General features: G+C 46.4%; 10 non-coding genes and 28 pseudogenes across 10 annotated transcripts; all 38 read right to left on the bottom strand.

Moving 5' to 3' along the window:
* Positions 1–147: 147 nt before the first annotated feature.
* Positions 148–266, bottom strand: LOC148241038 (5S ribosomal RNA; annotated as a pseudogene).
* Positions 267–1149: 883 nt separating this feature from the next.
* On the bottom strand, positions 1150–1268 carry LOC148241037 (5S ribosomal RNA). Its single transcript, XR_015814302.1, has one exon. It is a non-coding gene; the product is annotated as a 5S ribosomal RNA (ribosomal RNA).
* Positions 1269–1473: 205 nt separating this feature from the next.
* Positions 1474–1592, bottom strand: LOC148241036 (5S ribosomal RNA; annotated as a pseudogene).
* Positions 1593–1797: 205 nt separating this feature from the next.
* LOC148241035 (5S ribosomal RNA) lies at positions 1798–1916 on the bottom strand (annotated as a pseudogene).
* A 205-nt stretch (positions 1917–2121) lies between these two features.
* On the bottom strand, positions 2122–2240 carry LOC148241034 (5S ribosomal RNA; annotated as a pseudogene).
* Positions 2241–2445: 205 nt separating this feature from the next.
* LOC148241033 (5S ribosomal RNA) lies at positions 2446–2564 on the bottom strand (annotated as a pseudogene).
* Positions 2565–3123: 559 nt separating this feature from the next.
* On the bottom strand, positions 3124–3242 carry LOC148241032 (5S ribosomal RNA). The gene has a single exon (XR_015814475.1). It is a non-coding gene; the product is annotated as a 5S ribosomal RNA (ribosomal RNA).
* A 562-nt stretch (positions 3243–3804) lies between these two features.
* Positions 3805–3923, bottom strand: LOC148241031 (5S ribosomal RNA; annotated as a pseudogene).
* A 209-nt stretch (positions 3924–4132) lies between these two features.
* LOC148241030 (5S ribosomal RNA) lies at positions 4133–4251 on the bottom strand (annotated as a pseudogene).
* A 203-nt stretch (positions 4252–4454) lies between these two features.
* Positions 4455–4572, bottom strand: LOC148241029 (5S ribosomal RNA; annotated as a pseudogene).
* Positions 4573–5133: 561 nt separating this feature from the next.
* LOC148241028 (5S ribosomal RNA) lies at positions 5134–5252 on the bottom strand. Its single transcript, XR_015815739.1, has one exon. It is a non-coding gene; the product is annotated as a 5S ribosomal RNA (ribosomal RNA).
* An 881-nt stretch (positions 5253–6133) lies between these two features.
* Positions 6134–6252, bottom strand: LOC148241027 (5S ribosomal RNA; annotated as a pseudogene).
* Positions 6253–6460: 208 nt separating this feature from the next.
* On the bottom strand, positions 6461–6579 carry LOC148241026 (5S ribosomal RNA; annotated as a pseudogene).
* A 214-nt stretch (positions 6580–6793) lies between these two features.
* LOC148241025 (5S ribosomal RNA) lies at positions 6794–6912 on the bottom strand (annotated as a pseudogene).
* A 204-nt stretch (positions 6913–7116) lies between these two features.
* LOC148241024 (5S ribosomal RNA) lies at positions 7117–7234 on the bottom strand (annotated as a pseudogene).
* Positions 7235–7795: 561 nt separating this feature from the next.
* Positions 7796–7914, bottom strand: LOC148241023 (5S ribosomal RNA; annotated as a pseudogene).
* A 206-nt stretch (positions 7915–8120) lies between these two features.
* LOC148241022 (5S ribosomal RNA) lies at positions 8121–8239 on the bottom strand (annotated as a pseudogene).
* A 563-nt stretch (positions 8240–8802) lies between these two features.
* On the bottom strand, positions 8803–8921 carry LOC148241021 (5S ribosomal RNA). Its single transcript, XR_015814850.1, has one exon. It is a non-coding gene; the product is annotated as a 5S ribosomal RNA (ribosomal RNA).
* A 209-nt stretch (positions 8922–9130) lies between these two features.
* LOC148241020 (5S ribosomal RNA) lies at positions 9131–9249 on the bottom strand (annotated as a pseudogene).
* Positions 9250–9453: 204 nt separating this feature from the next.
* LOC148241019 (5S ribosomal RNA) lies at positions 9454–9571 on the bottom strand (annotated as a pseudogene).
* A 561-nt stretch (positions 9572–10132) lies between these two features.
* Positions 10133–10251, bottom strand: LOC148241018 (5S ribosomal RNA). Its single transcript, XR_015815578.1, has one exon. It is a non-coding gene; the product is annotated as a 5S ribosomal RNA (ribosomal RNA).
* A 205-nt stretch (positions 10252–10456) lies between these two features.
* LOC148241017 (5S ribosomal RNA) lies at positions 10457–10575 on the bottom strand. The gene has a single exon (XR_015814298.1). It is a non-coding gene; the product is annotated as a 5S ribosomal RNA (ribosomal RNA).
* A 559-nt stretch (positions 10576–11134) lies between these two features.
* LOC148241016 (5S ribosomal RNA) lies at positions 11135–11253 on the bottom strand (annotated as a pseudogene).
* A 205-nt stretch (positions 11254–11458) lies between these two features.
* LOC148241015 (5S ribosomal RNA) lies at positions 11459–11577 on the bottom strand. The gene has a single exon (XR_015814932.1). It is a non-coding gene; the product is annotated as a 5S ribosomal RNA (ribosomal RNA).
* Positions 11578–12136: 559 nt separating this feature from the next.
* On the bottom strand, positions 12137–12255 carry LOC148241014 (5S ribosomal RNA; annotated as a pseudogene).
* A 559-nt stretch (positions 12256–12814) lies between these two features.
* Positions 12815–12933, bottom strand: LOC148241013 (5S ribosomal RNA; annotated as a pseudogene).
* An 884-nt stretch (positions 12934–13817) lies between these two features.
* LOC148241012 (5S ribosomal RNA) lies at positions 13818–13936 on the bottom strand (annotated as a pseudogene).
* Positions 13937–14141: 205 nt separating this feature from the next.
* On the bottom strand, positions 14142–14260 carry LOC148241011 (5S ribosomal RNA; annotated as a pseudogene).
* A 917-nt stretch (positions 14261–15177) lies between these two features.
* On the bottom strand, positions 15178–15296 carry LOC148241010 (5S ribosomal RNA; annotated as a pseudogene).
* A 204-nt stretch (positions 15297–15500) lies between these two features.
* On the bottom strand, positions 15501–15619 carry LOC148241009 (5S ribosomal RNA). Its single transcript, XR_015814855.1, has one exon. It is a non-coding gene; the product is annotated as a 5S ribosomal RNA (ribosomal RNA).
* Positions 15620–16361: 742 nt separating this feature from the next.
* On the bottom strand, positions 16362–16480 carry LOC148241008 (5S ribosomal RNA). Its single transcript, XR_015815881.1, has one exon. It is a non-coding gene; the product is annotated as a 5S ribosomal RNA (ribosomal RNA).
* Positions 16481–16688: 208 nt separating this feature from the next.
* Positions 16689–16807, bottom strand: LOC148241007 (5S ribosomal RNA; annotated as a pseudogene).
* A 531-nt stretch (positions 16808–17338) lies between these two features.
* LOC148241006 (5S ribosomal RNA) lies at positions 17339–17457 on the bottom strand (annotated as a pseudogene).
* Positions 17458–17660: 203 nt separating this feature from the next.
* Positions 17661–17778, bottom strand: LOC148241005 (5S ribosomal RNA; annotated as a pseudogene).
* A 913-nt stretch (positions 17779–18691) lies between these two features.
* LOC148241004 (5S ribosomal RNA) lies at positions 18692–18810 on the bottom strand (annotated as a pseudogene).
* A 175-nt stretch (positions 18811–18985) lies between these two features.
* On the bottom strand, positions 18986–19104 carry LOC148241003 (5S ribosomal RNA; annotated as a pseudogene).
* A 561-nt stretch (positions 19105–19665) lies between these two features.
* Positions 19666–19784, bottom strand: LOC148241002 (5S ribosomal RNA). Its single transcript, XR_015814790.1, has one exon. It is a non-coding gene; the product is annotated as a 5S ribosomal RNA (ribosomal RNA).
* A 205-nt stretch (positions 19785–19989) lies between these two features.
* Positions 19990–20108, bottom strand: LOC148241001 (5S ribosomal RNA; annotated as a pseudogene).
* Between the last annotated feature and the right edge of the window lie 350 nt (positions 20109–20458).

Genomic DNA, 20458 nt, shown 5'->3' with positions numbered 1-20458 from the left:
TTCCTTGTGCGTGCGCACTGCACCTCTTGTTCTCGTTCAAATATCAAGTAAAATGCCACAGCGCCGTGACTCACATTTGCGAATAAATCTGCGGACCATAGTTAAAGTCGCGCGTAACGTCGAACGACACATCTGAAAAAAAGAAAATGGGTGCAACACGAGAACTTCCCTGGAGGTAACCCATCATTGTACTACTTTCGTCAAAGCACACTTAACTGCGGAGTTCTGATGGGATCCGGTGCATTTGTGCTGGTGTGACCGCACCTGTTTAATTTCGTGCTGAAAATACATGCACTCCTTCTTCCCTCCCCCCCTCCCGTCATTTGTTTCCTTGTGCGTTCACACTGCACCTCTCCTTCTCGTTCTAATATCGATTAAAATGCCCTTGATTCTTGACTCACATTTGCGTATAAACAAGCGGACCATAGTTCCAATCGTGCGTAACGTCGAACGACCCATCTAAAAAAAAATTGTTGCGATACGAGGACTTCCCAAGAGGTCACCCATCCGAGTGCTATTCTCTCCCAAGCACACTTAACTGCAGAGTTCTGATGGGATCCAGTGCATTAGTGCTGGTATGATGCCACTTGTTTAATTTTGCGCTTCAAATACATTCAGTCCTTCTCTTTTCTTCCTCATCCCGTCATTTGTTTCCTTGTGCGTGCGCACTGCACCTCCCGTACTCGTTCTAATATCAAGTAAAATGCCACGGTGCCGTGACTCATATTTGCGAATAAACCTACGGACCATAAATCAAGTCGCGCGTAACTTCGAAAGAATCATCTGCAAAAAGACGGGTGCAACACGAGGACCTCCCAAGAAAATGGGTGAAATATAACGACTTCACAGGAGGTCACCCATCCGAGTACTTTTCTCGCCCAAGCACCCTTAACTATGGAGTTCTGATAGAATCCGTTGCATTAGTGCTGGTATGATCCCTCATGTTTCATTCTGCACTGCAAATACATACACTCTTTCTCCTTCCATCCCCCCTCCCGTCATTTGTTTCCTTGTGCGTGCACTCTGCATCTCTCTTTCTCGTTCTAATATCAAGTAATATACCCCCTCACCGTGACTCACCTTTACAAATGAACCAGCGGTTTATAATTCCATTCGCCTGTAATGTCGAACAACCCATCCGAAAAAAATTAGGTGCAACACGAGGGCTTCCCAAGTGGTCACCCATCCGAGTACTACCCTCGCCCAAGCACACTTAACTGCGGAGTTCTGATGGGATCCGGAGCTTTAGTGCTGGTATGATCACACCTGTTTAATTTTGCACTGCAAATACATACACTCCTTCTCCTTTCTTCACCCTGCTGTCATTTGTTTCCTTGTGCGTTCACACTTCACCTCTCATTCTCGTTCTAATATCGATTAAAATGCCCCTGCTTCTTGACTCACATTTGCGTATAAACCAGCGGACCCTAGTTCCAGACGCACGTAACGTCGAATGACCCGTCTGAAAAAAAATTGGTGCGACACGAGGACTTCCTAGGAGGTCACCCATCCGAGTGCTAATCTCGCCCAATCACACTTCACTGCGGAGTTCTGATGGGATCCGGTGCATTAGTGCTGGTATGATCGCACCTCTTTAATTTTGCGCTGCAAATACATAAACTCATTCTCCTTTCTTCCCCCTCCCGTCATTTGTTTCCTTGTGCGTGTGCGTTGCACCTCCCGTGCTCGTTCTAATATCAAGTAAAATGCTACGGTGCCGTGACTCACATTTGTGAATAAACTTGAGGACCATAATTAAAGTCGCGCGTATCGTCGAAAGAATCATCTGCAAAAAAATGGGTGCAACACGAGGACTTCACAAGTGGCCACCCATCCGAGTACTACTCTAGCCCAAGCACACTTAACTGCGGAGTCATGATGGGATCTGTTACATTCGTGCTGGTATGATCGCACCTGATTAATTTCGCACTGCAAATACATAAACTGCTTCTCCTTTCTTCCCTCTCCCGTCATTTGTTTCCTTGTGCGTTCACACTGCAGCTCTCCTTCTCGTTCTAATATCGATTTAAATGCCCCTGCTTCTTGACTCACATTTGCGTATAAACCAACGGACCCTAGTTCCAGTCGCGCGTAACGTCGAACAACCCGTCTGAAAAAAAATTGGTGCGACACGAGGACTTTCCAGGAGGTCACCCATCCGAGTACTACTCTCGCCCAAGCACACTTAACTGCGGAGTTCTAATGGGATCCGGTGCATTAGTGCTGGTATGATCGCACTCGTTTAATTCAACGCTGCAAATATATAAACTCCTTCTCCTTTCTTCCCCCTCCCGTCATTTGTTTCCTTGTGCGTTCACACTTCACCTCTCATTCTCGTTCTAATATCGATTAAAATGCCCTTGCTTCTTGACTCACATTTGCGTATAAACCAGCGGACCCTAGTTCCAGACACGCGTAACGTCGAACGACCCGTCTGAAAAAAAATTGGTGCGACACGAGGACTTCCCAGGAGGTCACCCATCCGAGTACTAATCTTGCCAAAGCACACTTCACTTCTGAGTTCTGATGGGATCCGGTGCATTAGTGCTGGTATGATCGCACCTGTTTAATTTCGCGCTGCAAATACATAAACTCTTTCCCCTTTCTTCCCCCTCCCGTCATTTGTTTCCTTGTGCTTGCGCACTACCCCTCCCGTTCTCGTTCTAATATCAAGTAAAATGCTACAGCGTCGTGACTCACATTTGCGAATCTGAGGACCATAATTCAAGTCGCGCGTAACGTCGAAAGAATCATCTGCAAAAAAATGGGTGCAACACGAGGACTTCACAAGAAAATGGGTGAAATATAAGGACTTCGTAGGAGGTAAGCCACGCTAGTACTACTCTTGCCTAAGCACCCTTACCTATGGAGTTCTGATAGAATCCGTTGCATTAGTGCTGGTATGATCGCACCTGTTTCATTTCATGCTGAAAATACATACACTCCTTCTCCTTCCCTCCCCGTCCCATCAATTGTTTCCTTGTGCATTCACACTGCACCTCTCCTTCTAGTTCTAATATTGATTTAAATGCCCCTGCTTCTTGACTCACATTTGCGTATAAACCAGCGGACCCTAGTTCCAGTCGCGCGTAACGTCGAACGGCACATCTGAAAAAAAGATAATGGGTGCAACACGAGAACTTCCCAGGAGGTCACCCATCCGAGTACTACTCTCACCCAAGCACACTTAACTGCGGAGTTCTGATGGGATCCGGTGCATTAGTGCTGGTATGATCGCACCCGTATAATTCAGCGCTGCAAATACATAAACTCCTTCTCCTTTCTTCCCCCTCCCATCATTTGTTTCCTTGTGCGTGCACACTGCACCTCCCGTGCTCGTTCTAATATCAAGTAAAATGCTACGGTGCCGTGACTCACATTTGTGAATAAACCTGAGGACCATAATTCAAGTCACGCGTATCGTCGAAAGAATCATCTGCAAAAAAATGGGTGCAACACGAGGACTTCCTAAGAAAATGGGTGAAATATAAGGACTTCGCAGGAGGTCACCCATCCTAGTGCTACTCTTGCCCAAGCACCCTTAACTTGCGGAGTTCTGATAGAATCCGTTGCATTGGTGCTGGTATGATGGCTCATGTTTCATTCTGCGCTGCAAATACATACACTTTTTCTCCCTCCATCCCCCCTCCCGTCATTTGTTTCCTTGTGCGTGCACTCTGCATCTCTCCTTCTCGTTCTAATATCGATTAAAATGCCCCTGCTTCTTGACTCACCTTTGCGTATAAACCAGTGGACCCTAGTTCCAGTTGCACATAACGTCGAACGACCCGTCTGAAAAAAAAATTAGTGCGACACGAGGACTTCCCAGGAGGTAACCCATCCGAGTACTACTCTCGCCCAAGCACACTTAACTGCGGAGTTCTGATGTGATCCGGTGCATTAGTGTTGGTATGATCGCACCTGTTTAATTTCGCGCTGCAAATACATAAACTCCATCTCCTTTCTTCCCCCTCCCGTCATTTGTTTCCTTGTGCCTGCGCACTGCACCTCTCGTTCTCGTTCAAATATCAAGTAAAATGCCACAGCACCGTGACTCACATTTGCGAATAAATCTGCGGACCATAATTAAAGTCGCGTGTAACGTCGAACGGCAAATCTGAAAAAAAGAAAATGGGTGCAACACGAGAACTTCCCAGGAGGTAACCCATCATTGTACTACTTTCGCCAAAGCAAACTTAACTGCGGAGTTCTGATGGGATCTGGTGCATTTGTGCTTGTGTGACCGCACCTGCTTAATTTCGTGCTGAAAATACATACACTCCCTCTTCCCTCCCCCCTCCCATCATTTGTTTCCTTGTGCGTTCACACTGCACCTCTCCTTCTCGTTCTAATATCGATTAAAATGTCCCTGATTCTTGACTCACATTTGCGTATAAACCAGCGGACCATAGTTCCAGTCGCGCGTAACGTCGAACGACCCATCTGAACAAAAAATTTTGCGATACGAGAACTTCCCAAGAGGTCACCCATCCGAGTACTACTCTAGCCCAAGCACACTTAACTGCAGAGTTCTGATGGGATCCAGTGCATTAGTGCTAGTATGATGCCACTTGTTTAATTTTGCGCTTCAAATACATACAGTCCTTCTCTTTTCTTCCTCCTCCCGTCATTTGTTTCCTTGTGCGTGCGCACTGCACCTCCCGTACTCGTTCTAATATCAAGTAAAATGTCACGGCGCCGTGACTCACATTTGCGAATAAACCTGCGGACCATAAATAAAGTCGCGCGTAACGTCGAAAGAATCATCTGCAAAAAGATGGGTGCAACACGAGGACCTCCCAAGAAAATGGGTGAAATATAAGGATTTCGCAGGAGGTCACCCATCCGAGTACTTTTCTCGCCCAAGCACCCTTAACTACGGAGTTCTGATAGAATCCGTTGCATTAGTGCTGGTATGATCCCTCATGTTTCATTCTGCACTGCAAATACATACACTCTTTCTCCTCCCATCCCCCCTCCTGTCATTTGTTTCCTTGTGCATGCACTCTGTATCTCTCTTTCTCGTTCTAATATCAAGTAATATGCCCTGGCACCATGACTCACCTTTGCAAATGAACCAGCGGTTTATAATTCCATTCGCGCGTAACGTCGAACAACCCATCCGAAAAAAAATAGGTGCAACACGAGGGCTTCCCAGGTGGACACCCATCCGAGTACTACTCTCGCCCAAGCACACTTAACTGCGGAGTTCTGATGGGATCCGGAGCTTTAGTGCTGGTATGATCGCACCTGTTTAATTTCGCGCTGCAAATACATATACTCCTTCTCCTTTCTTCCTCCTCCCGTCATTTGTTTCCTTGTGCGTTCACACTTCACCTCTCATTCTCGTTCTAATATCGATTAAAATGCCCATTCTTCTTGACTCACATTTGCGTATAAACTAGTGGACCCTAGTTCCAGACGCGCGTAACGTCGAACGACCCGTCTGAAAAAAAATTGGTGCGACACGAGGACTTCCCAAGAGGTCAACCATCCGAGTACTAATCTCGCCAAGCACACTTAATTGCGGGTCTGATGGGATCCGGGGCTTTAGTGCTGGTATGATCGCACCTGTTTAGTTTCGCGCTGCAAATACATACACTCCTTCTCCTTTCTTCCCCCTCTCGTCATTTGTTTCCTTGTGCGTTCACACTTCACCTCTCATTCTCGTTCTAATATCGATTAAAATGCCCCTGCTTCTTGACTCATATTTGCGTATAAACCAGCGGACCCTAGTTCAAAATGAGCGTAACGTCGAACGACCCGTCTGAAAAAAAATTGGTGCGACACGAGGACTTCACAAGAAAATGGGTGAAATATAAGGACTTCGCAGGAGGTAACCCATGCTAGTACTACTCTCGCCCAAGCACCCTTACCTATGGAGTTCTGATAGAATCTGTTGCATTAGTGCTGGTATGATCGCAGCTGTTTCATTTCGTGCTGAAAATACATACACTCCTTCTCCTTCCCTCCCCCCTCCCATCATTTGTTTCCTTGTGCGTTCACACTGCACCTCTTTTTCTCGTTCTAATATCGATTAATATGCCCCTGCTTCTTGACTAACATTTACGTATAAACAAGTGGACCATAGTTCCAGTTGCGCGTAACGTCGAACGACCCGTCTGAAAAAAAATTTGTGGGACACGAGAACTTCCCAGGAGGTCACCCATCCGAGTACTACTCTCGCCCAAGCACACTTTACTGCAGAGTTATGATGGGATCCGTTGCATTAGTGCTGGTATGATCGCACCCGTTTAATTTCGCGCTGCAAATACATACATTTTTTTTCCCTCCATCCCTCCTCCCGTCATTTGTTTCCTTGTGCGTGCACTCTGCATCTCTCCTTCTCGTTCTAATATCGATTAAAATGCCCCTACTTCTTGACTCACATTTGCGTATAAACCAGTGGACCCTAGTTCCAGTCGCGCGTAATGTCGAACGACCCGTCTGAAAAAAAAAATTAGGGCGACACGAGGACTTCCCAGGAGGTCACCCATCCGAGTACTACTCTCGCCCAAGCACACTTATCTGCGGAGTTCTGATTGGATCTGGTGCATTAGTGCTGGTATGATCGCACCGCACCAGTTTAATTTCGCGCTGCAAATACATAAACTCCTTCTCCTTTCTTCCCCCTCCCGTCATTTGTTTCCTTGTGCGTGCGCACTGCACCTCTCATTCTCGTTCAAATATCAAGTAAAATGCCATGGCGCCGTGACTCACATTTGCGAATAAATCTGCGGACCATAATTAAAGTCGCGCGTAACGTCGAACGGCACATCTGAAAAAAAGAAAATGGGTGCAATACGAGAACTTCCAAGGAGGTAACCCATCATTATACTAGTTTCGCCAAAGCGCACTTAACTGCGGAGTTCTGATGGGATCCGGTGAATTTGTGCTGGTGTGACCGCACCTGTTTAATTTCGTGCTGAAAATACATACACTCCTTCTTCCCTCCCGCCCTCCCATCATTTGTTTCCTTTTGCGTTCACATTGCACCTCTCATTCTCGTTCTAATATCGATTAAAATGCCCCTGATTCTTGACTCACATTTGCGTATAAACCAGCAGACCATAGTTCCAGTCGCGCTTAATGTCGAACGACCTATCTGAAAAAATATTGTTGCGATACGAAGACTTCTCAAGAGGTCACCCATCCGAGTACTACTCTCGCCCAAGCACACTTAACTGCAGAGTTCTGATTGGATCCAGTGCATTAGTGCTGGTATGATGCCACTTGTTTAATTTTGCGCTTCAAATACATACACTCCTTCTGTTTTCTTCCTCCTCCCGTCATTTGTTTCCTTGTGCGTGCGCACTGCACCTCCCGTACTCGATCTAACATCAAGTAAAACGCCACGGCGCCGTGACTCAAATTTGCGAATAAACCTGCGGACCATAAATCAAGTCGCGCGTAACATCGAAAGAATCATCTGCAAAAAGATGGGTGCAACACGAGGACCTCCCAAGAAAATGGGTAAAATATAAGGCCTTCGCAGGAGGTCACCCATCCGAGTACTTTTCTCGCCCAAGCACCCTTAACTTGCGGAGTTCAAATAGAATCCATTACATTGGTGCTGGTATGATTGCTCATGTTTCATTCTGCGCTGCAAATACATACACTTTTTCTCCCTCTATCCCCCCTCCCGTCATTTGTTTCCTTATGCGTGCACTCTGCATCTCTCCTTCTCGTTCTAATATCGATTAAAATGCCCCAGCACCGTGACTCACCTTTGCAAATGAACCAGCGGTTTATAATTCCATTCGCGCGTAACATCGAACAACCCATCCGAAAAAAATAGGTGCAACACGAGGGCTTCCCAGGTGGTCACCCATCCGAGTAATACCCTCGCCAAAGCACACTTAACTGCGGAGTTCTGATGGGATCCGGAGCTTTAATGCTAGTATGATCGCACCTGTTTAATTTCGCGCTGCAAATACATACACTCCTTCTCCTTTCTTCCCCCCTCCCGTCATTTGTTTCCTTGTGCGTTCACACTTCACCTCTCATTCTCGTTCTAATATCGATTAAAATGCCCCTGCTTCTTGACTCACATTTGCGTATAAACCAGCGGACCCTAGTTCCAGACGCGCGTAACGTCGAACGACCCGTCTGAAAAAAAATTGGTGCGACACGAGGACTTCCGAGGAGGTCACCCATCCGAGTACTAATCTCGCCCAAACACAGTTAACGGCGGAGTTCTGATGGGATCCGGTGCATTAGTGCTGTTATGATCGCACCTGTTTAATTTTGCGCTGCAAATACATAAACTCATTCTCCTTTCTTCCCCCTCCCGTCATTTGTTTCCTTGTGCGTGCGCACTGCACCTCCTGTGCTCGTTCTAATATCAATTAAAATGCTACGGTGCCGTGACTCACATTTGCGAATAAACTTGAGGACCATAATTCAAGTCGCGCGTATCGTCGAAAGAATCATCTGCAAAAAAATGGGTGCAACACGCGGAATTCCTAAGAAAATGGGTGAAATATAAGTACTTCGCAGGAGGTCACCCATCCTAGTGCTACTCTCGCCCAAGCACCCCTAACTTGCGGAGTTCTGATAGAATCCGTTGCATTGGTGCTGGTATGATTGCTCATGTTTCATTATGCGCTGCAAATACATACACTTTTTCTCCCTCCATCCCCCCTCTCGTCATTTGTTTCCTTTTGTGTGCACTCTGCATTTCTCCTTCTCGTTCTAATATCGATTAAAATGCCCCTGCTTCTTGACTAACATTTGCGTATAAACCAGTGGACCCTAGTTCCAGTCGCGCGTAACGTCGAACGACTCGTCTGAAAAAAATAATTAGTGCGACACGAGGACTTCCCAGGAGGTCACCCATCCGAGTACTACTCTCGCCCAAGCACACTTAGCTGCGGAGTTCTGATGGGATCTGGTGCATTAGTGCTGGTACGATCGCACCAGTTTAATTTCGCGCTGCAAATACATAAACTCCTTCTCCTTTCTTCCCCCTCCCGTCATTTGTTTCCTTGTGCGTGCGCACTGCACCTCTCGTTCTCGTTCAAATATCAAGTAAAATGCCATGGCGCCGTGACTCACATTTGCGAATAAATCTACGGACCATAATTAAAGTCGCGCGTAACGTCGGACAGCACATCTGAAAAAAAGAAAATGGGTGCAATACGAGAACTTTCTAGGAGGTAACCCATCATTGTACTACTTTCGCGAAAGCACACTTAACTTCGGAGTTCTGATGGGATCCGGTGCATTTGTGCTGGTGTGACCGCACCTGTTTAATTTCGTGCTGAAAATACAGACACTCCTTCTTCCCTCCCCCCCTCCCATCATTTGTTTCCTTGTGCGTTCACACTGCACCTCTCCTTCTCGTTGTAATATCGATAAAAATGCCTCTGATTTTTGACTCACATTTGCGTATAAACCAACGGACCATAGTTCCACTCGCGCGTAACATCGAACGACCCATCTGAAAAAAAATTGTTGCGATACGAGGACTTCCCAAGAGGTCACCCATCCGAGTACTACTCTCGCCCAAGCACACTTAACAGCAGAGTTCTGATGGGATCCAGTGCATTAGTGCTGGTATGATGCCACTTGTTTAATTTTGCGCTTCAAATACATACACTCCTTCTGTTTTCTTCCTCCTCCCGTCATTTGTTTCCTTGTGCGTGCGCACTGCACCTCCCATACTCGTTCTAATATCAAGTAAAATGTCACGGCGCCGTGACTCAAATTTGTGAATAAACCTGCGGACCATAAATCAAGTCGCGCGTAACGTCGAAAGAATCATCTGCAAAAAGATGGGTGCAACACGAGGACCTCCCAAGAAAATGGGTGAAATATAAGGACTTCGCAGGAGGTCACCCATCCGAGTACTTTTCTCGCCCAAGCACCCTTAACTGCAGAGTTCTGATAGAATCTGTTGCATTAATACTGGTATGATCCCTCATGTTTCATTCTGCACTGCAAATACATACACTTTTTCTCCTTCCATCCCCCCTCCCGTCATTTGTTTCCTTGTGCGTGCACTTTGCATCTCTCTTTCTCGTTCTAATATCAAGTAATATACCCCGGCACCGTGACTCACCTTTGCAAATGAACCAGCGGTTTATAATTCCATTCGCGCATAACATCGAACAACCCATCTGAAGAAAAATAGGTGCAACACGAGGGCTTCCCAAGTGGTCACCCATCCGAGTACTACCCTCCCCCAAGCACACTTAACTGCGGAGTTCTGATGGGATCTGGAGCTTTAGTGCTGGTATGATCGCACCTTTTTAATTTCGTGCTGCAAATACATACACTCCTTCTCCTTTCTTCCCCCTCCCGTCATTTGTTTCCTTATGCGTTCACACTTCACCTCTCATTCTCGTTCTAATATCGATTAAAATACCCCTGCTTCTTGACTCACATTTGCGTATAAACCAGCGGACCCTAGTTCCAGACGCGCGTAACGTCGAACGACCCGTGTTAAAAAAAATTGGTGCGACACGAGGACTTCCCAGGAGGTCACCCATCCGAGTACTAATCTCGCCCAAGCACACTTCACTGCAGAGTTCTGATGGGATCTGGTGCATTAGTGCTGGTATGATCGCACCTGTTTAATTGTGCGCTGCAAATACAAAATCTCATTCTCCTTTCTTCCCCCTCCCGTCATTTTTTTCCTTATGCGTGCGCACTGCACCTCCCGTTCTCGTTCTAATATCAAGTAAAATACTACAGCGCCGTGACTCACATTTGCGAATAAACCTGAGGACCATAATTCAAGTCGCGCGAGTCGTCGAAAGAATCATCTGCAAAAAAATGGGTGCAACACGAGGATTTCACAAGAAAATGGGTGAAATATAAGGACTTCGCAGGAGGTAACCCATGCTAGTACTACTCTCGCCCAAGCACCCTTACCTACGGAGTTCTGATAGAATCCGTTGCATTAGTGCTGGTATGATCGCACCTGTTTCATTCCTTGCTTAAAATACATACACTCCTTCTCCTTCCCTCCCCCTCCCATCAATTGTTTCCTTGTGCGTTCACACTGCACTTCTCCTTCTCGTTCTAATATCGATTAAAATGCCCCTGCTTCTTGACTCACATTTGCGTATAAACCAGCGGACCCTAGTTCCAGTCGCGCGTAACGTCGAACGACCCGTCTGAAAAAAAATTGGTGCGACACGAGGACTTCCTAGGAGGTCACCCATCCGAGTACTAATCTCACCCAAGCACACTTCACTGCGGAGTTCTGATGGGATCCAGTGCATTAGTGCTGGTATGATCGCACCTATTTAATTTCCCGCTGCAAATACATAAACTCCTTCTCCTTTCTTCCCCCTCCCGTCATTTGTTTCCTTATGCGTTCACACTTCACCTCTCATTCTCGTTCTAATATCGATTAAAATACCCCTGCTTCTTGACTCACATTTGCGTATAAACCAGCGGACCCTAGTTCCAGATGCGCGTAACGTCGAACGACCCGTCTGAAAAAAAATTGGTGCGACACGAGGACTTCCTAGGAGGTCACCCATCCGAGTACTAATCTCGCCCAAGCACACTTCACTGCGGAGTTCTGATGGGATCCGGTGCATTAGTGCTGGTATGATCGCACCTGTTTAATTGTGCGCTGCAAATACAAAATCTCATTCTCCTTTCTTCCCCCTCCCGTCATTTTTTTCCTTGTGCGTGCGCACTGCACCTCCTGTTCTCGTTCTAATATCAAGTAAAATGTCACGGCGCCGTGACTCACATTTGCGAATAAACCTGAGGACCATAATTCAAGTCGCGCGTAACGTCGAAAGAATCATCAGCAAAAAAATGGGTGCAACACGATGACTTCACAAGAAAATGGGTGAAATATAAGGACTTCGCAGGAGGTAACCCATGCTAGTACTAGTCTCGCCCAGGCACCCTTACCTACGGAGTTCTGATAGAATCCGTTGCATTAGTGCTGGTATGATCGCACCTGTTTCATTTCTTGCTGAAAATACATATACTCCTTCTCCTTCCCTCCCCCTCCCATTAATTGTTTCCTTGTGCGTTCACACTGCACCTCTCCTTCTCGTTCTAATATCGATTAAAATGCCCTTGCTTCTTGACTCACATTTGCGTATAAACCAGCGGACCCTAGCTCCAGTCGCGCGTAACGTTGAACGACCCGTCTGAAAAAAAATTGGTGCGACACGAGGACTTCCCAGGAGGTCACCAATCCGAGTACTACTCTCGCCAAAGCACACTTAACTGCGGAGTTCTGATGGGATCCGGTGCATTAGTGCTGGTATGATCTCACCTGTTTAATTTTGCGCTGCAAATACATAAACTCATTCCCCTTTCTTCCCCCTCCCGTCATTTGTTTCCTTGTGCGTGAGCACTGCACCTCCCGTTCTCGTTCTAATATCAAGTAAATTGCCACGGCGCCGTGACTCACATTTGCGAATAAACTTGAGGACCATAATTCAAGTCGCGCGTAACGTCGAAAGAATCATCAGCAAAAAAATGGGTGCAACACGAGGACTTCACAAGAAAATGGGTGAAATATAAGAACTTCGCACGAGGTAACCCATGCTAGTACTACTCTCGTCAAAGCACCCTTACCTACGGAGTTCTGATAGAATCCATTGCATTAGTGTGTTATGATCGCACCTGTTTCATTTCGCGCTGAAAATACATACACTCCTTCTCCTTCCCTCCCCCTCCCATCAATTGTTTCCTTGTGCGTTCACACTTCACCTCTCCTTCTCGTTCTAATATCGATTAAAATGCCCCTGCTTCTTGACTCACATTTGCGTATAAACCAGTGGACCCTAATTCAAGTCGCGCGTAACGTCGTACGACCCGTCTGAAAAAAAAATTAGTGCGACACGAGGACTTCCCAGGAGGTCACCCATCCGAGTACTATTCTCGCCCAAGCACACTTAACTGCGGCTTTCTGATGGGAGCCGGTGCATTAGTGCTGGTATGATCGCACCTGTTTAATTTGGCGCTGCAAATACATAAACTCCTTCTCCTTTCTTCCCCCTCCCGTCATTTGTTTCCTTGTGCGTGCGCACTGCACCTCTCGTTCTCGTTCAAATATCAAGTAAAATGCCACGGCACCGTGACTCACATTTGCGAATAAATCTGGAGACCATAATTAAAGTCGCGCGTAACGTCGAACGGCACATCTGAAAAAAAGAAAATGGGTGCAACACGAGAACTTCCCAGGAGCTAACCCGTCATTGTACTACTTTCGCCAAAGCACACTTAACTGCAGAGTTCTGATTGGATCCAGTGGATTAGTGCTGGCATGATGCCACTTGTTTAATTTTGCGCTTCAAATACATACACTCCTCTTTTCTTCCTCCTCCCGTCATTTGTTTTCTTGTGCGTGCGCACTGCACCTCCCGTACTCGTTCTAATATCAAGTAAAATGAAACGGCGCCGTGACTCACATTTGCGCATAAACCTGCTGACCATAAATCAAGTCGCGCGTAACGTCGAAAGAATCATATGCAAAAAGATGGGTGCAACACGAGGACCTCCCATGAAAATGGGTGAAATATAAGGACTTCGCAGAAGGTCACCCATCCGAGTACTTTTCTCGCCCAAGCACCCTTAACTGCGGAGGTCTGATAGAATCCGTTGCATTAGTGCTGGTATGATCCCTATGTTTCATTCTGCACTACAAATACATACACTCTTTCTCCTCCCATCCCCCCTCCCGTCATTTGTTTCATTGTGCGTGCACTCTGCATTTCTCTTTCTCGTTATAATATCAAGTAATATGCCTCGGCACCGTGACTCATCTTTGCAAATGAACCTGCGGTTTATAATTCTATTCGCGCGTAACGTCGAACAACCCATCCGAAAAAAAATAGGTGCAACACGAGGGCTTCCCACGTGGTCACCCATCCGAGTACTATGCTCGCCCAAGCATACTTAACTGCGTAGTTCTGATGGGATCCGGAGCTTTAGTGCTGGTATGATCGCACCTGTTTACTTTCGCGCGGAAAATACATACACTCCTTCTCATTTCTTCCCCCTCCTGTCATTTGTTTCCTTGTGCGTTCACACTTCACCTCTCATTCTCGTTCTAATATCGATTAAAATGCCCCTGCTTCTTGACTCACATTTGCGTATAAACCAGCGGACCCTAGTTCCAGACGCGCGTAACGTCGAACGACCCGTCTGAAAAAAAATTGGTGCGACACGAGGACTTCCCAGGAGGTCACCCATCCGAGTACTAATCTCGGCCAAGCACACTTCACTGCGGAGTTCTGATGGGATCCGGTGCATTAGTGCTGGTACGATCGCACTTGTTTAATTTCGCGCTGCAAATACATAAACTCATTCCCCTTTCTTCCCCCTCCCGTCATTTGTTTCCTTGTGCGTGCGCACTGCACCTCCCGTTCTCGTTCTAATATCAAGTAAAATGCTACAGCGCCATGACTCACCTTTGCGAATAAACTTGAGGACAATAATTCAAGTCGTGCGTAACGTCGAAAGAATCATCTGCAAAAAAATGGGTGCAACACGAGGACTTCACAAGAAAATGGGTGAAATATAAGGACTTCCCAGGAGGTAACCCAAGCTACTACTACTCTCGCCCAAGCACCCTTACCTACGGAGTTCTGATAGAATCCGTTGCATTAGTGCTGGTATGATCGCACCTGTTTCATTTCGCGCTGCAAATATATAAACTGCTTCTCCTTTCTTCCCCCTCCCGTAATTTGTTTCCGTGTGCGTGCGCACTGAACCTCCCGTTCTCGTTTTAATATCAAGTAAAATTGTACAGCGCCATGACTTACATTTGCGAATAAACTTGAGGACCAAAATTCAAGTCGCGCGTAACGTCGAAAGAATCATCTGCAAAATAATGGGTGCAACACGAGGACTTCACAAGAAAATGGATGAAATATAAGGACTTCCCAGGAGGTAACCCATGCTAGTACTACTCTCGCCCAAGAACCCTTACCTACGGAGTTCTGATAGAATCCGTTGCATTAGTGCTGGTATGATCGCACCTGTTTCAGTTCGCGCTGCATATACATAAACTCCTTCTCCTTTCTTCCCCCTCTCGTGATTTTTTTCCTTGTGCGTGCGCACTGCACCTATCGTTCTCGTTCAAATATCAAGTAAAATCCCACGGCGCCGTGACTCACATTTGCGAATAAATCTACGGACCATAATTAAAGTCGCGCGTAACGTCGAACGGCACATCTGAAAAAAAGAAAATGGGTGCAACACGAGAACTTCCCAGGAGGTAACCCATCATTGTACTACTTTCGCCAAAGCACACTTAACTGCGGAGTTCTGATGGGATCCGGTGCATTTGTGCTGGTGTGACCGCACCTGTTTAATTTCGTGCTGAAAATACATACACTCCTTCTTCCCTCCCCCCCTCCCATCATATGTTTCCTTGTGCGTTCACACTGCGCCTCTCCTTCTCGTTCTAATATCGATTAAAATACCCCTAATTCTGGACTCACATTTGCGTATAAACCAGTGGACCATAGTTCCAGTCGCGCGTAACGTCGAACGACCCATCTGAAAAAAAATTAGTGCGACACGAGGACTTCCCATGAGGTCACCCATCCGAGTACTACTCACGCCCAAGCACACTTAACTGCAGAGTTCTGATGGGATCCAGTGCATTCGTGCTGGTATGATCGCACCCGTTTAATTCTGCGCTGCAAATACATAAACTCCTTTTCCTTTCTTTCCCCTCCCGTCATTTGTTTCCTTGTGCGTGCGCACTGCACCTCCCGTGCTCGTTCTAATATCAAGTAAAATACTACGGTGCCGTGACTCACATTTGCGAATAAACCTGAGGACCATAATTCAACTTGTGCATATCGTCGAAAGAATCATATGCAAAAAGATGGGTGCAACACGAGGACCTCCCAAGAAAATGGGTGAAATATAAGGACTTCGCAGGAGGTCACCCATACGAGTACTTTTCTCGCCCAAGCACCCTTAACTGTGGAGTTCTAATAGAATCCGTTGCATTAGTGCTGGTATGATCCCTCATGTTTCATTCTGCGCTGCAAATACATACACTCTTTCTCCTCCCATCCTCCCTCTCGTCATTTGTTTCCTTGTGCGTGCACTCTGCATCTCTCTTTCTCGTTCTAATATCAAGTAATATGCCCCGACACCGTGACTCACCTTTGCAAATGAACCAGCGGTTTATAATTCCATTCGAACGTAACGTCGAACAACCCATCCGAGTACCACTCTCGCCCAAGCACACTTAACTGCGGAGTTCTGAAGGGATCCAGGGCTTTAGTGCTGGTATGATCGCACCTCTTTAATTTCGCGCCGCAAATACAAACACTCCTCCTTTCTTCCCCCTCCCGTCATTTGTTTCCTTGTGCATTCAAACTTCACCTCTCATTCTCGACCCGTCTGAAAAAAAATTGGTGCGACACAAGGACTTCCCAAGAGGTCACCCATCCGAGTACTACTCTCGCCCAAGCACACTTAACTGCAGAGTTCTGATGGGATCCGGTGCATTTGTGCTGGTATGATCGCACCTGTTTAATTTCGCGCTGCAAATACATAAACTCATTCCCCTTTCTTTCTCTCCCGTCATTTGTTTCCTTGTGCGTGCGCACTGCACCTCTCGTTCTCGTTCAAATATCAAGTAAAATGCCACGGCGCCGTGACTCACATTTGCGAATAAATCTGCGGACCATAATTAAAGTCGCGCGTAACGTCGAACGGCACATCTGAAAAAACAAAAATGGGTGCAACACGAGAACTTCCCATAAGGTAACCCATCATTGTACTACTTTCGCCAAAGCACACTTAACTGCGGAGTTCTGATGGGATCCGGTGCATTTGTGCTGGTGTGACCGCACCTGTTTAATTTCGTGCTGAAAATACATACACTCCTTCTTCCCTCCCCCCTCCCATCATTTGTTTCCTTGTGCGTTCACACTGCGCCTCTCCTTCTCGTTCAAATATCGATTAAAATGCCCCTAATTCTTGACTCACATTTGCGTATAAACCAGCGGACCATAGTTCCAGTCGCGCGTAATGTCGAACGATCCATCTGAAAAAAAATTGTTGCGATACGAGGACTTCCCAAGAGGTCACCCATCCGAGCACTACTCTCGCCCAAGCATAGTTAACTGCAGAATTCTGATGGGATCTAATGCATTTGTGCTGGTATGATGCCACTTGTTTAATTTTGCGCTTCAAATACATACACTACTTCTCTTTTCTTCCTCCTCCCGTCATTTGTTTCCTTGGGCGTGCGCACTGCACCTCCCGTTCTCGTTCAAATATCAAGTAAAATACCACGGCGCCGTGACTCACATTTGCGAATAAATCTGCGGACCATAATTAAAGTCGCATGTAACGTCGAACGGCACATCTGAAAAAAAGAAAATGGGTGCAACACGAGAACTTTCCAGAAGGTAACCCATCATTGTACTACTTTCGCCAAAGCACACTTAACTGTGGAGTTCTGAAGGGATCCGGTGCATTTGTGCTGGTGTTACCGCACCTGTTTAATTTCGTGCTGAAAATACATACACTCCTTCTTCCCTCCCCCCTCCCATCATTTGTTTCCTTGTGCGTTCACACTGCACCTCTTTTTCTCGTTCTAATATCGATTAAAATGCCCCTTTTTCTTGACTCACATTTGTGTATAAACCAGCGGACCATAGTTCCAGTCGCGCGTAACGTAGAACGACCCATCTGAAAAAAAATTGTTGCGATACGAGGACTTCCCAAGAGGTCACCCATCCGAGCACTACTCTCGCCCAAGCACACTTGACTGCAGAGTTCTGATGGGATCCAGTGCATTAGTGCTGGTATGAGGCCACTTGTTTAATTTTGCGCTTCAAATACATGCACTCCTTCTCTTTTCCTCCTCCTCCCGTCATTTGTTTCCTTGTAGGTGCGCACTGCACCTCTCATACTCGTTCTAATATAAAGTAAAATGCCACGGTGCCGTGACTCATATTTGCGAATAAACTTGCGGACCATAAATCATGTCGCGCGTAACGTCGAAAGAATCATCTGCAAAAAGATGGGTGCAACACGAGGACCTCCCAAGAAAATGGGTGAAATATAAGGACTTCGCAGGAGGTCACCCATCCGAGCATTAATCTCGCCCGAGCACACATAACTGCGGAGTTTTGATGGGATCTGGTGCATTAGTGCTGGTATGATCGCACCTGTTTAATTTTGCGCTGCAAATACATAAACTCATTCCCCTTTCTTCCCCCTCCTGACATTTGTTTCCATGTGCGTGCGCACTGCACCTCCCGTTCTCGTTCTAATATCAAGTAAAATTCTACAGCGTCTGACTCACATTTGCGAATAAACCTGAGGACCATAATTCAAGTCGTGCGTAACGTCGAAAGAATCATCTGCAAAAAAATGGGTGCAACACGAGGACTTCACAAGAAAATGGGTGAAATATAAGGACTTCGCAGGAGGTAACCCATGCTAGTACTACTCTCGCCCAAGCACCCTTACCTACGGAGTTTTGATAGAATCCGTTGCATTAGTGCTGGTATGATCGCACCTGTTTCATTTCGTGCTCAAAATACATACACTCCTTCTCCTTCCCTCCCCCTCCCATCAATTGTTTCCTTGTGCGTTCACACTGCACCTCTTCTTCTCGTTCTAATATCGATTAAAATGCCCCTGCTTCTTGACTCACATTTGCGTATAAACCAGCGGACCCTAGTTCTAGTCACGCGTAACGTCGAACGACCCGTCTGAAAAAAAATTTGTGCGACACGAGGACTTCCCACGAGGTCAACCATTCGAGTACTACTCTCGCCTAAGCACACTTAACTGCGGAGTTCTGAAGGGATCCGGGGCTTTAGTGCTGGTATGATTGCACCAGTTTAGTTTCGCGCTGCAAATACATACGCTCCTTCTCTTTTCTTCCCCCTCCCGTTATTTGTTTCTTTGTGCGTGCACTCTGCACCTCCCGTACTCGTTCTAATATCGATTAAAATGCCCCTCCTTCTTGACTCACATTTGCGTATAAACCATCGTTCTAATATCGATTAAAAAATTTGTGCGACACGAGGACTTCCCAAGAGGTCACCCATCCGAGTACTAATCTCGCCCAAGCACACTTAACTGCAGGGTTCTGATGGGATCCAGTGCATTAGTGCTAGTATGATGCCACTTGTTTAATTTTGTGCTTCAAATATATACACTCCTTCTCTTTTCTTCCTCCTCCCGTCATTTGTTTCCTTGTGCGTGCGCACTGCACCTCCCGTACTCGTTCAAATATCAAGTAAAATGCCACTGCGCCGTGACTCACATTTGCGAATAAATCTACGGATCATAAATCAAGTCGCGCGTAACGTCGAAAGAATCATCTGGAAAAAGATGGGTGCAACACGAGGACCTCCCAAGAAAATGGGTGAAATATAAGGACTTCGTAGGAGGTCACCCATCCGAGTACTTTTCTCGCCAAAGCACCCTTAACTTGCGGAGTTCAAATAGAATCCATTACATTGGTGCTGGTATGATTGCTCATGTTTCATTCTGCGCTGCAAATACATACACTTTTTCTCCCTCTATCCCCCCTCCCGTCATTTGTTTCCTTATGCGTGCACTCTGCATCTCTCCTTCTCGTTCTAATATCGATTAAAATGCCCCAGCACCGTGACTCACCTTTGCAAATGAACCAGCGGTTTATAATTCCATTCGCGCGTAACGTCGAACAACCCATCCGAAAAAAAATAGGTGCAACACGAGGGCTTCCCAAGTGGTCACCCATCCGAGTACTACCCTCGCCCAAGCACACTTAACTGCGAAGTTCTGATGGGATCTGGAGCTTTAGTGCTGGTATGATCGCACCTGTTTAATTTCGCGCTGCAAATACATACACTGATTTCCCTTTCTTCCCCCTCTCGTCATTTGTTTCCTTGTGCATTCACACTTCACCTCTCATTCTCGTTCTAATATCGATTAAAATGCCCCTGCTTCTTGACTCACATTTTCGTATAAACCAGCGGATCCTAGTTCCAGACGCGCGTAACGTCGAACGACCCGTCTGAAAAAAAATTGGTGCGACACGAGGACTTCCCAAGAGGTCACCCATCCGAGTACTAATCTCGCCCAAGCACACTTAACTGCAGAGTTCTGATTGGATCTGGTCCATTAGTGCTGGTATGATCGCACCTGTTTAATTTTGTGCTACAAATACATAAACTCATTCCCCTTTCTTCCCCCTCCCGTCATTTGTTTCCTTGTGCGTGCGCACTGCACCTACCGTTCTCGTTCTAATATCAAGTAGAATGCTACAGCGCAGTGACTCACATTTGCGAATAAACCTGAGGACCATAATACAAGTCGCGCATAACTTCAAAAGAATTATCTGCAAAAAAATGGGTGCAACACGAGGACTTCACAAGAAAATGGGTCAAATATAAGGACTTCGCAGGGGGTAACCCATGCTAGTACTACTCTCGCCCAAGCACCCTTACCTACGGAGTTCTGATAGAATCCGTTGCATTAGTGCTGGTATGATCGC

The sequence above is a fragment of the Carica papaya genome, chromosome 8 (assembly GCF_054855325.1).
Source record: "Carica papaya isolate Zhongbai chromosome 8, ASM5485532v1, whole genome shotgun sequence".
NCBI lineage: Eukaryota > Viridiplantae > Streptophyta > Magnoliopsida > Brassicales > Caricaceae > Carica > Carica papaya.
The sequence above is the reverse complement of the archived record's forward strand: the minus strand, read 5'-3'. Positions and strand labels throughout refer to the sequence as shown.